This window comes from Nipponia nippon, unplaced genomic scaffold (genome assembly GCF_047370975.1).
Source record: "Nipponia nippon isolate SJK-2023a ecotype South Korea unplaced genomic scaffold, ASM4737097v1 scaffold_11, whole genome shotgun sequence".
Taxonomy (NCBI): domain Eukaryota; kingdom Metazoa; phylum Chordata; class Aves; order Pelecaniformes; family Threskiornithidae; genus Nipponia; species Nipponia nippon.
The window spans coordinates 27533254-27543231 of record NW_028262302.1 but is presented as its reverse complement, the minus strand read 5'-3'; the positions used below and the strand labels follow the sequence as shown (position 1 = coordinate 27543231).

The following is a 9978-nucleotide window of genomic DNA, read 5'->3' as shown; positions in this document are numbered from 1 at the left end:
CCACCCTTGGGACGCAGGTGCATGTCACCACCAGTGGTGGCAAACTGGGGACCAGAGGACAAAGATCCCCTCCGGCGTGACGCTCATTACACCAGGCAGGCAGCCGCATCCCTTGCGTAGCCACAGACAAAATACTTTCATATTAACTTACTCCGCGGGGGCATGAACATCTGGGATGGTTCCTGCGCTGTTTGATTTATCCAGACAAGCTACGAGCAGTGTTTGCTGCACATTTCCTTAGAAGTTTGTCACCGCCTGACGCGCACCGTTCCCGTGATGCCTCGCAGAGCTCAATCAATGTCCTTCCCTGACCGTGGGAGGAAAACACGCTGAGCCAGCCGTGCAGGCTGCTTCGGCGGTGGGATACCTTACCCTCATACGGAAAGAGCTCTTGGAGCAGAAGGTCTGTCTGACATTCCATTTCTTTTTTTCCCCCCTGTTTCTCACTGCATGTTGTTTCTCTTTTCTACCCATCCTGCTACATTTCGGGCGAGTTACAGGTCTGTGCTTAGGAGGGGCATAGCGTTGGTGTTGCAAACATGGTTTTTTGTAAAGGAAAATATCTTCATTCCGTCGGTATTGATGAAGAAGAGTATTAATTTAAAACTTGCTATAGATTAACATAGAACAGCATAGGTAACAACTGGGTGCCATGAATGATGAATCGGAGAAGAGATTTGAGCTGTCACTGTGATACCACACAGGGAGTGTTTTACAGGAGACAAGGTATTTTCTGTCATTTCTTCATTTGCTTTGCCCAACGATACCCATCCAATCTTCAAAAATCATCTTCTGCTAGGATGCTACCAAGACAGAGGAAGCATATTTGAAACTTGCTTCGAAACGGTACTCCTAATGTTAGCTCAAAGCATGGTTATGACTGTGCTGCCCGGAAAGCTGCTTTTCTGCCCCGCTTCCCTGTGATCCCTTTAGCTATATCTGATTCTGAAGGCTTGAAATCTCCAGATTAGAAATTAAATTCCACCTCTGCGGCCCAGACCTGATGACCCACTGGAGTGCCAGCAAATACGTTTTCCTCTACAGTGAGTTCTTGCAGCTAAAGCTGTTGCTTTTTGGTCAAGATTGAACTCTTTTGGAAGAAAAGATAGTTAAAGCCATGCGATAGAGGCGTAAGCGTAATTAGTGACTTGAAAATGAGTAGGGATTATTCAGACTGCTGGCAGGCCCTGATCTTGTGAGGATTTAGGTGCTTGTTTTATTCTTGCATGTCTCAGCGCGTAGGACGGTCGGGAAGGCTCTGTCTCGGGCTGACGGGGGATTTCGGGTGGCCGTGGCAAGGCCAGAGGCGATGAGCTGTGCCGCCGGGCCGGCTGGGCGAGATGCAGCACTCAGGGCAGCAGACAGCAATTGCTGCTGCTACGTCGGGTATAAACCGCAGCGTTTTGGGAGCGGACATGTGCGCTGCTCAGGTGTCCAGTACAGGAACAGCAGCCTGGGGAGGGAAGGGAAGGGAAGGGGTTTCCCATAGGGATTTCCCATAGGGATTTCCATTTTATTTTGCAAATGGGAAAGCTCAGAGCGACTAGTCCCAGGCCTGTGCTAGGAGGCGAGGACTGAAGAGCCTGAAGGGAAGCTGTCAGAAATTACGATTTAACTCTGATCACTCTGAAAACGTCAGTCCCTGAGGCGGGCACTGAGTTGTTTGGGTGTCTTTAGTTGCGCTGCTCATAGTTGGTCCTCGTTTGAACGTGATAGAATTGAGCAGCTGAGTCTTAAATCCCCTGTCTTGGGCTTTTCAGTGCTTTGTTTTAATGGTGAAATCCAGAAATGGAAGGGGAATGTCATTTATAAGTATACAGTTTTTTCAGTGAGCTCTGAAACAGCTTCTAACAGTTCACTTTATGAGCTGGATTTTCAGCAGGACGAAATACGACCACAATCATCGCAGTTTAATTAAAAAAGTATATACATTGTGATAGCGTGGGGATTATGTGGAGACTTGTATTAGCCTGATGGATTTTTATACTGGTCACATACGATGTCAGGGTTTAAACCATTGGCTTTTTATTATGAGCTTTTATTCTTCTCGCAAGAGTTTCCAGTGTCATTTCTGCTGACACACTGCTTAGGACAGATGTATTTTTATTCCCTTACAGTTAGATTGGATCAAACATCTTTTTCCATGTAGCTCAAGTTTCCGCAGTGGAGTTACTCCTAATTTACTACTCCGAGAAGAAAATTGTAGTCATTTTTGTGATTTTCTTTAGCAGCAGTTGAAATCTTTTTGGCACATGCATGTGTGATTTATTAATTTCCACTTCCTACCAATTGTAGGAATTCATGCTTGTAAATAGTATAAAAATCTAATGCAAATAAAAAGAGACAGAGAGAAAATCCAGTATTTGGTCATCTTTTCTTTTTTTTCCCCCTACCTGGAAAGAGAGGCTGAATCAGTGAGGTGTTGAAACTTGCAGGGTGCTTGTTTCTGGCGTTGATAAGGATCTCTCACGTTCTTATATAAAATACTAAATTAACAATAACCAGCTTCCACGACTTACAGCCCCGCTAAGCGCAGAGCTTGCCTTTCTCTCGGGCCTCCTCTGAATCCACAGATCTGAAGGCTTTTTCCCTGTGATCTGAGAAAGCAAAATTCCTGACAAAACTAATGACTTGGGGCTCCTGCAGCATTTTAAAACCTTTTCTTTTTCCCCATGAGCGGCTGCCTAATGTGACTGGGATTTTGGTGACTGTTTGCCTTATTTTCTCCCTGCGGTTGGGGATATTCAGCATCGTTAGCCTGCCTGGCTGATCTGCACAGCAGTAGCTCTCCTGTGAATTTTTCCACCAGGTTTCTCAGTCTGCATAATCCAGATAGTTTATTGCCTTACGTATTGGGCAATGGTACGCAACATATGATTTAAAAGCATTTTCGGGTCCTTATATCACGCTTTATGCTGTGATGTTGTGGCAAATGTATAAGACACATGCAGGACCAGAAATTTCTGAGCTGGTAGTAAGCAGTATGTTCTCAGCTGAGACCCCTTCAGAGCAAGCAGTGACCAAACAGCGGGGCGATTGCCTCCAAATCCTGGAAAGCGGGGGAAAATCAAAAGCTTCTGTAGCTGTAGCAGCTGGATTTGCACTCTCTGCTCTTCCATTCCTCAAGAGGGGCGGCCCTGTCCCTCCTACGTCCTTCTGCGGCTCTTGGCCCCCGTTTTTCTCTCCCTGTTGGCAAGACCCCCCCCCCATCCCCTCTCCGTGGGGCAGCAAATCTGTTCCCATTCCTGGGAAACAGTGATGTGGTTCTGATGCCAGCTGGAAAACTCTGCTGTGGACAAAAGCAATGAAACATTGGCAAAATCTCCTGCTGCCGAGCCCCGCCACAACCACTGCAGCTACCGAAGTGATTAATATAAGGAAGATTTGGCCTTAAATTTGCACCTTGTGAGCGTAGGGTGCGGATGCTGCCTTTGGCTGGCTCATGTGCTGCTCTCAGCAGCGCTCCAGCAAGAGCGGAGTGACCGGCCGGGACATGCTGAGCCAGGAAAGCGCCGGGATGAAGCAGCAAAATGCTGCCTCGCCAGCTGATGGCCGGTGCCGCGTTCAGAGCGGCTGCCTCCCGCACATCCCCGCGCATAACGCCGCTGGCGTGGCCTTGCCTCCGGGCTCGCTCAGCCTCGCACGCAAGGCACAGCTTCCGCCAGCATCCGCCTTGCGCCGCTGCCTTTGTTTGCTCCGGAGAGTTTGGAAACGCGGCGGTAGCCTGCAGCTGAGTGACACACATGGCTGGCGAAGAGGGTAATGATGAGCCCTTAGTGCAGCTTGATGCAAATCCTTCTTTGATACCCAACGCTGCGGAGCAGTTGATTTCTCAAAGGTGCTTTGGGACAAATAAACAAATCGTTTCCTCTGAGCAACAGGGCCTGGAAGTTAAACCAGACTCTTCATTGCCAGAGGTCTGAAGAAATGGCAGGAGGGTGCGTGGGGTGCGTGGGGTGATGCCAGCCTCCCCGCTTTCCCGGGATAACTCCCTTTTGCCAACCTCTTCCCCGTTGCACAGTGACCAGCCACTGTGGATGCTGCAGCCAGGCTCGGGACGCGGGTCCTGACCAGTGCCAGCATCGACCTGCAGCCACCACTGGCTCCGCTGTCCTTGTCACCATTCCGGCTGCCAAAAAAGATGAATTTTCTCATGCTGCTTTTTTCCATCAATGTTTTGGGCTCCAGGAAGCTGAGAGTTAACGTCAGTCCCCCAGCGATGGAGCTGGATGGGTGCCCTTGGTGGCTTCTTTCGCTGTTTTGTTGTCCCCGAGTCAGAGCAGCAGTTTTCATCCCCGTGGGTACCCGCAGATCCATGGTCAGCCGCTGATCTCATGCGTGAGCTGTTGCCATGTTTGAGGTGAAAGAAATCTGCCCTGCGAGCACTTTGGGAAGGATCCACGTCAGAGGGAAGAAAAAATCAGGGCTTTAAGAAGTCAGAGCTGAAAAAATCTGGTTAAACTCCCCCCAGCTGCAGACTGATGGGGCCGTGATTGAAGGAGCCCCTGGTACGTTGTATGCTGCGAGTGGGGCGGCTCCACGCTGCAGATCCAGGCGGTTTTAGGGCAATTAAGGGAAATTTAGGGGCAAGCCCTGTTTCTGGTCATAGAGGGGGTGTCCTTCGTGTCCCGGGGGAGGTGTTGGGGTGCGCTGGGCCTGCCTGCCCTGGGCCCGTGGGGTCCCTGCACCTGCCCACCCTGCCAGCTCCTGGGAAGGAGGTGCAGTGGGAGCCGGCTGGCACTGGGGGGGTTAATTAGGGAGGGTGGTCCCCGTCTGTGGGTGGGGGACTGCTGTCCGTGGAAGGTCTGGGCAGTGGGATCCCTGCGTGGGGGAGGTCTGAGGGGGGTGTGGTACCCACCCATGGGTGGGGAGATCCCTGGGGATCCCTGCGTAGGGGGAGGTCCCTTGGGGGGGGGGGGGATTCCCACGCTTGGGTGGGGTCTGGGTGGATGTACCCACACGTGTGGCAACTTGGGTGGGAGGATCCCTGCCTGTGGGAGGTCTGGGTGGGTGATCCCTGTCTGTGGGTGGGGTCTGGGTGGGGAGATCCCGGGGGATCCCTGCGTGGGGGAGGCCTGGGTGGGTGATCCCTGTTCATGGGTGGGGTCTGGGTGGGGAGGTCCCAGGGGATCCCTGCGTGGGGGAGGTCTGGGTGAGTGGGATCCCCGGGTGGGTGGGGTCTGGTGGGGAGGTCCCTGGGGATCCCTGCGTGGGGGAGGTCTGGGTGGGTGAGATCCGCGGGTGGGGGAGTCTGGGTGGGTGATCCCTGTTCGTGGGTGGGGTCTGGGTGGGGAGATCCCTGGGGATCCCTGCGTGGGGGTGGTCGGGGGGGTGGGATCCCCGGGTGGGTGATCCCTGTTCGTGGGTGGGGTCTGGGTGGGGAGATCCCTGGGAATCCCTGCGTGGGGGTGGTCGGGGGGGGTGGGATCCCCGGGTGGGGGAGTCTGGGTGGGTGATCCCCACGCATAGGTGGGGGCTCCCCGGGTGGGGGAGCTCCGGGGGGGCGATCCCCATGCGCACGGGCAGGGTCTGGGTGGAGGGACCCGCACACGTGGGAAACCCGGGCGGGAGGCTCCCCGCGTCGGGTGGGCGATCCCTGTTTCTGGGGGTATCCCAGCGCCCGCGGGCCCCCCACGCCCGGGCGGGCTCTGGCAGGGGTGACCCCTGCGTGGGGCCGGCGGGCGGCTGGGGCACCCGGCAGGGAGGGAGGGAGGGAGGGAGGCAGCGGCGGCGGCGTCGCGCCTTTAACGGGCGGGGGCCCGGCAGACGCGGCGGACGTGCGGTGCCGCCTCCTCCCGCCCTCCCTCCCTTCCTGCCCGCCACCGCCGCGCAGGCACCGGCTCGCCGCTGCCGCCGCTCCGTTCCCGCTCCGCACGGCCTGGCCCGGCTCGGCCTCGCCGCGCCTGACGGTGAGTCCCGCCCGGGGAGCTGCCAGCGCGGAGGGCCGGGGCCGGGGCCTGCCCGCGGCCTGCCCGCTGAGGGGCGGCGGGGCCTAGGCCTCGGCGTGGCCGGGCCGCGGGCGGGCGGCGCCGGCAGGTGGGCGGCGGGACGGGCCGCGGCCGCTGCCCGGCCTGTGGGTTCCCGGCGGCGCGGCCCCCGCTGCCCTCCCGGGGCCGGCCTGGGGGGGGGGGGGCGGGGGGAAGCCGCTCCCACCCGCGGGCGTGGGGCGGTGGGGTGGCTCCTGCTGCCGGCCTCCGGCCGCCGCGGCTCTGGGGCCCGCCTGGGCAGGGGGGGATCGGTGACTCCCGAGCGCATCTCCCGGTAACCTTCCCGAAGCCACGTTAACCGGTAAAAGCAGGGGGGGGAAGAACCGCAAAATGATGTGTCGGTCGTCTTCCGTGGGTCTGCGTCGTTACCTGCCTGCTGCCAGAGGCGCCAGCCTGCGAAGGGCGGCTGAATAAAGATTTACCCCCAAATTACGATTTATAAAAATTTCCCGTGGCTTTCGAGCCCTGGGTGAGGTTAGGCGTGAACCGAACGCTGCAGCGCCCGGCTGGCCTCGCAAACTTTAATGAAGCATTGCGCTTCGCCGGCTGAAACATCAGCCTGGCCCATTTTGTATTCCTGTAGCGGTGTTAACTGTGCGCGGTAAAACGTACTGCTTCTTCCCATGTTGGTAGGTTATGTTTGTCAGCGGTATTATATTATTTTTTTTTAAAATTGCCTGTGCCCTTTGGTACAGCCCTGCTATGGGTCGCATGCAGCTACGTTAACCCTGGAGGTGTTAATACTCCCTGCTTCTCCTCCTCTACTCACAGCTTACTCCCTTGCTGGAAGCCTTCCTCCTCTGTGCAGGCTATTGAGAGGGGAAGAAAAGTTAAGGTGGCAAAGCTGCGTCTTTTATACCCAACTAATTTCAATTGATGAAGTATTTTAATTGAGTAGGTGGTTATTAAGAATAACATAGTGTCTTTTCTGCATTAGGCCATGCCAAATGCTTCTTTCTAGTGACGTGCATGCACCTGTGTGCTTTAGGCTTGTCAGTTTATAACCCTTTTTTACCAAAGGCTCTGCTGTGTATTTTGAGATCAGTTAGAAAAACTCGAAGAAGATCATTTCTTGCTTTGTGGGAGTGAGTTGTGGAAGAGGAGCTGAGCTGATGCTCTGCTGTAGTCCTTTTCTGTGTAAAATTCTCTCTGTTTTTTTTTCTTTACTGTTTCCATTGCCGCCTCTGTCCAACAACACACATGGTATTTAGTAGACATAACTGACAAGTTCTATTTAACATCTCTTTACATATGACAAGGCAGAAATCCCTCGCAGGAAAGTCTGAATGGATTGCTGCAGAAGTTAAAAGGGGATTCAGTTCCCACGTTCCACCTTCTTTCACATATTTTTCTTGCCTGGTGGATCGCTAACGTCCTCCTGTTTGGTTTGGGCTGGAAACGTTTCTCTGCCTCATGGACCTCTTCCCTATAACTGCACTGTAATTTCTGTCCGCGAACAGGCTATGCAACTCGCTTTACCACATATTTTTTCTCTTGCCTCATATGCTGATGCTGCTTTCTGCATACTGTGATTAAAATAACTTTTGTGTGTAACTGCAGCAGGGAAAGGTTGGGGTTTGGACAGAAACACTAATTCTCTGTTAGAGTTATTACCAAATACCTTTTTTGTTAGTTTTTTTTTTTCCACCCCCCCTTATCTGGCCAGTCTCAAGAAGATGCTTTCTGCTCTCAGAAGGAGCAGCAGCAGTAGGATATGAAGAACACAATTAGTTTTTAATTTGATCCTTTATCCCCACTGTCATAAAACCCCTATTACAGATAACTTAACCTGCTAACTACTTTGTTTTTGAAAGCCCTTGAAGAAAAGGGAAAGACTTGCTCAAGCCTGTGTAGAACTGTGGTGCTATTCGGTTAGCCATGTAACAGCTTTTCTTTGCATCATCGGCTCTTACTGTTGGAGATGAGATGGTTATGGCTCAAAAGCGTCTAATCATTGCTTGATCATCGGTACTGTAAAGGCAGGGTCAGCAAAATGCTTCAGAAACTGAAATCCTCCGTGAATTTCGGAGATGGGTATAGATTAAATACATTTTTGGCCAAGACCCTTAAGCTTAAGGACATGGGGGGAGAGGACGTGTGTTTTATTTTAAGCATCAAACTTGGTTGCTCCTAATCCCTTCCCCCGCTGCTGCCAAGACACCCACCTCTCGCCATTGACTTTGCGAGAGCTTCAGCTCCCAAGTTTAGTTCCCTGATCATACCCCGATTACGTGCCTGAGTAAATAGCACGAATACCCCCTGGGCCGCCCTGGAGGGGTGGGGAAGAAGCAGAAGAGAGAGTGGCAGGAGGAGGGGGGTAATTCTTCATTCCCGCTCTAAGCTGCGGCAGCAAGCGGGCTGATAAGAACCGGAGAGCGGAAGAGAGCCCCCGATCAAGTTTAGTTTCCCCATTTATAGCACCCATCCGTGCTGTGGATGCCTTTCAGAACGTAACTGCTTTTAAGGTGAAACTTGATCGGTTTATTCTTCGCCCCCATCTCCGCAGGAGAGCTGTTGGAGAGCCTCCTCTAAGTCTCGGAGCAATTGCTGAATTTCCATCCTCACGGTGTTTATGACTGGTTTGTATAATTTGTTTTTGTTCTAGTGTTGCCATTTGGTTTAAATGGGTGTTTTCCTTCCCTGATGTAATTAGAGGGAGCAATCGGATCCCCTCTTGACCACTTGTTTTGATAGGTTAAACAAGGCAAAGTCTTTAAGTCTCCTCCTGTTGTTCTCTTGTCAATATTCTCAGGATTCCCTTGTCAGTGAAAACCTTTTGCCTTTGCCCGTCAAAACCTTTTTAATATAAAGGGAATTTTATGCATCTGTGTTTAGCTCTTGAACTTCCTGCTCTGTTGTGTTGGCAAAACAGCAGGATTGAACTATTTTTAAAAAATGAATATTTTTGGGAGGCCTACTTGCTGCACTAAGCGCTCAAACTTTTTGACATTCCTTGGGTAATTGTTTTAGGCTAACGAGACAGGGAGTTGCTGGGCTAAATCTGTCCCAGACAAATCACTTCTTGTTAATGACTGTGCATAAACTACAGAGATGATAGACTGGAGAATTACCAGCTCATGACTCCTAGGAATCTGTTTCTCCTCTCATCGTTATACAAGATGTCCAAGCAAATGAAATACGTGATGCATTTTTAAAAAAGTAGTATTTATTTATGTTTTTAGAAATGTAAAAGCTTCTTCCGGTTCGCATGCCTGAGCTACAGCTGGTTGCAGGAGAGACGGTACTTCTGAGCTTTGAAAACCTTGTTTCTTGCCAGAATGGAGCCTTGAAGGTAACTTCACACAGCATGGCCTTGTTGGCACTTTTTTCAGGCTGATGCCTGCGGTCTCTGGTTTGGGAACGCATCTGTGCCTGCTGGTGCGGGCACTGCCCGAGACTCGGATTCCTGCTTTTTTTTTCCCCCACGGCACTTAACGGTGGCTGTTATTTCCAAAGAGTTTGGAGCGGGAGCAGCAGCCCTCGCATCGATAAGCTATGGTGCTGATCTGGACTCTGCTGCTTCTTCCAGTTGAGGAACCGGCCTGTAGCCGGTGTGGGGGAGAAGCGGAGTGGATCCAGGTGCTGCTCCGAGCAGGGAGACAGTACACAGGCATCCGCAATTCCTACCATTCCTCTGCAAGGTTTTGTTCCTCCCCCCCCGCCGTGAGAACTAAAGTAGCACCTGGGCCAGGTTCCCTGTGTTTGAACTCGTCCTCTCTTGGTCGCCGCCACTGCTGGTGTGCGGGAGTGCTGCAGTCTAATTAGATTATATTAGAATGAATAAGTGAATCTTCATAAATGAGCTTATGGGGGCACTGTCAGGTCAACTTAGACCCTAAATACAGGTACCGGGCAGAGTGCAGGCTTGGTGCAGTATCTATCCATACAGCAAAATTAAACGGAGTCTCCTAGGAATGCATAAATTCTGCTGCCTTGCCATCTTGTTGGCCTGGATGCTCCAGCGTCTTGGTACAAGAAATGCCAAAATCCA

The 9978-nt window shown here is 52.4% G+C and overlaps 1 protein-coding gene across 12 annotated transcripts in view; it reads left to right on the top strand.

Annotated features, from left to right (window-relative positions):
• The first annotated feature begins 5804 nt into the window (after positions 1-5804).
• Positions 5805-9978, top strand: part of KTN1 (kinectin 1) — a 78560-nt gene continuing 74386 nt past the window's right edge. For all 12 annotated transcript variants that reach the window (XM_087748078.1, XM_087748082.1, XM_087748074.1 and 9 more), the window contains exon 1: positions 5805-5909. The gene's annotated coding sequence lies outside the window, so the exon portion shown is untranslated. The remainder of the gene's footprint in view (positions 5910-9978) is intronic.